Here is a 3,053-nt window from a genome sequence, read left to right as displayed (position 1 = left end):
GGTCTCCTTTAGCCAAGTAGGGCAAGAATTTAATTTGCAAGATAATGAGTGTGTACTGAACAGAAAAGTCAACCCACCTGTTCTCAAATGACCTAGGTTGCCACCATGGGAACCAGGACATCCCCGGACACAAATAAACCACTATCCTGTGCTCGGTAACAGGAGCTCCTTTACCAGTTCTTTCACTGAGGGGCGTTCCTGATAGAGCGTCTTTGAATGTCATGGGCCAGCAGATCAAGCATTGCCTGTTGTTTCTGTTCACTAAAGCAATGTGTTGGAAAAAATCAGAAAATGCAGAGAAGCAATAAGAAGGGAAAGAATCACACTCCGAGGAACTGGGCTTCCTGCTAAGAGGTCAGCTGGGAGCTGAGTGATTCCATAAGAAAATAAAAGAGGAAAACACGAGATAACAGCTCTGAATTTAGAGTATACGTCAGTGATTTGCAAATTTTTCAGGTTCAAAAAATATTTTTTTGAATGAGTCTTCTGTAGAAAATCAACATATAAAACAGGGTGGGACTCACTCACTCTCTCACTTACTCTCTCACTCACTCTCTCACTCACTCTCTCACTCACTGTCTCACTCATTCACACTCACTCACTCTCTCACTAATTCAATCACTCACTCTCACTCACTAATTCACTCACTCACTCACTAACAAAAAAAGAAAAAAAACAGGGTGGGTCCTGAAAGCCCAGTTGAGGGGCAAATAACTCCCACCTCCCTTCCCCACCCCATCACCCCAATTTGAGTCCTGAAGCACCAGTTTAGTTCCTTGGAGTTCTTTAAAACTGAGTCTAAAACCCACTGTCAAACATTTGTAATTCTATAGATTTTTTTCACATATCATATGTGACATTAAATATTCTTCATTTGGATCATAAAAGAAAGGAAATCTACCATTTTAAGACATATTAGCTCACCTTGTCTGTTAAAATCCACCGGTATTTATAATTATAGTTTGCATTATCATTTTATAAAAGGGGAAACACAAAGAGTATGCTGTATGCTGATCTGTGATTCGCTTTCATCTCACAAGTTTATAATCATGACCTGCTCTCCCACACGAAGCTACTCCCTCCTGCAGCATCACTGTATGCACCGGCAGAGCCCCCCATCATTCGGGCTCCTGCGGTTTCATAACCAGCCCCCCGACTGCTGGGCAGACCAACTGCTTCTAGTTTTTTAAAGCAAACACTGTGGTGAGCATCTTTGCTAATAAAGTTATTTATTTTTTTTAAAGTTAATTATTTAAAAAATATTACAATTTATGGGCCCATAGCAGTTCTTCTCTGTCCGACAGGGTTGCAATGAGTCAGAATTAACTTAATGCCAATGAGTGTGTTTTCTTTTTAATTTTTATAAATTCACTTAAGATAATACTAGCTCACCAATTATATATTAACATTGTTATTGTGGTAAAACTATATAAAACAAAACAAGTTCTGATTCATTGATTTTTACACATGCAATTCAGTGGTGCTGATTACATTCATCATGTACAACCATCACCACCTCTCTTATTTATTTATTTATGGTGTGGTTCCAGCTTTTTTTTTTAACTTTAAGTTTTTTAAGTTGGTGTGCATATAATTTGCACACTATATAATTCAGTGGCTTAAATACATTGGAGAAAGCTGTGCATTCATCATTTTAGAGCATCAATTTTAGAACATTTTTCATTCTTATGTCTTTTATTATAATAAAAATAATGCTTATTTCCTCATTTCCCCCAATCTTCCCTACCACAACCCTAAGAAACTATTATCTAGTTATTGTCTCTATTGATTTATCAATTCTAAATTTCATATGAAGAATACCACATAAAAATATCCCAATGACAACAAAATGAGCCACAGAAAAACCTCCATCCAAAAGAAAACAGAAAATAATAAAAAACAGAACAAGTTAAAATGGATCAAGAAGGAAAACTAGTGTTAAGATGCTAAACTCTAACCTAACACTATCTGGAGAAGCCCACTTTCCGATGCACGTAGGGCACGTCTGGTCACATAGTTGGTCAATACGGGAATTCCCTCCACTGAGGGAATCCGGTGGAGGCCTGTTCAATAGAGGTTTAAACCATGTGGGGGCTCTGTAAATGGCTATGGGGCCTTCACTGTCATTCATAGTCTTTTGTGCACCATTTGCTTGGATTTTAAGTTCTAATACATCTCCTCCTGTCTGATCATGACTTTTATTATTAATAATCCTTAGATCACAGTGGCTGTATGCTTTTTCCTTACAGACTAAGCTGCCTCTTCACTTCATGGCCGCTTGTTTCTAAGTCAAGCCTTTGAGACCTCATCCACTACTCTCTCCAATTGCCTCGCTCCATCTAATGTCTTCACAGACTTTGCTTCAGCACACGTATCACTATTCTCTCCCAATGATTCCACTGCTGTTAAAAGAAATATGAGGGGGGTACCCCCCAAACCAGACTTTTTCAAAGCTATGTATTTAATTTTATTTATTATTATTTTTTTAATTTAGAAAAATATGGAACGCTTCACGAATTTGTGTGTCATCTTTGCGCAGTGGTCATGCTAAAAATCGTTCCAATTTTAGTATATACATGCTGCTGAAGCGAGCACTATTTTTTTTTTTTTTTACAAAACCACCTTACCACCTTCAAAGTACTCTGCATTACACTTAATACAGTGGTTAAATCTGCAGTTCCATTCTTGGAAACATTTTTCAAACATCTGATTGAATGGCTGACAGCATCTCCCTCTTTTTTCTTCACCTTGTCGACATCATCAAATCACTATTCTTTCATGTCCCTCTTCATTCGCAGAAACAAAAAGAAGTCGCACAGAATGAGGTCAGATGAGTAAGGTGCGTGGGGCAAGAGAGGCATTCTGTTTTTTGCCAAAAAGTGGCACACCGAGATGGCTGTGTAAGCAGGTACATTGTTGTGATGGTAAAACCAGTCCCCTGTCTGGCACAAATCAGGCCTTTTTGGTTGCACACTGTCACACAATCTTTTCAGAACCTCTAAATAGAAAGCTTGGATAACTGTCTGACCTGGTGGAATGAACTCCAAATGCAC

The 3,053-nt window shown here is 38.4% G+C and overlaps 1 pseudogene; it reads right to left on the bottom strand.

The window, feature by feature from the left end:
- Window positions 1-2,494: 2,494 nt before the first annotated feature.
- On the bottom strand, window positions 2,495-2,593 carry LOC142460439 (U6 spliceosomal RNA; annotated as a pseudogene).
- Window positions 2,594-3,053: the final 460 nt, after the last annotated feature.

The sequence above is a fragment of the Tenrec ecaudatus genome, chromosome 10 (genome assembly GCF_050624435.1).
Source record: "Tenrec ecaudatus isolate mTenEca1 chromosome 10, mTenEca1.hap1, whole genome shotgun sequence".
Lineage (NCBI taxonomy): Eukaryota > Metazoa > Chordata > Mammalia > Afrosoricida > Tenrecidae > Tenrec > Tenrec ecaudatus.
This window is presented reverse-complemented; position numbering and strand designations above follow the sequence as displayed.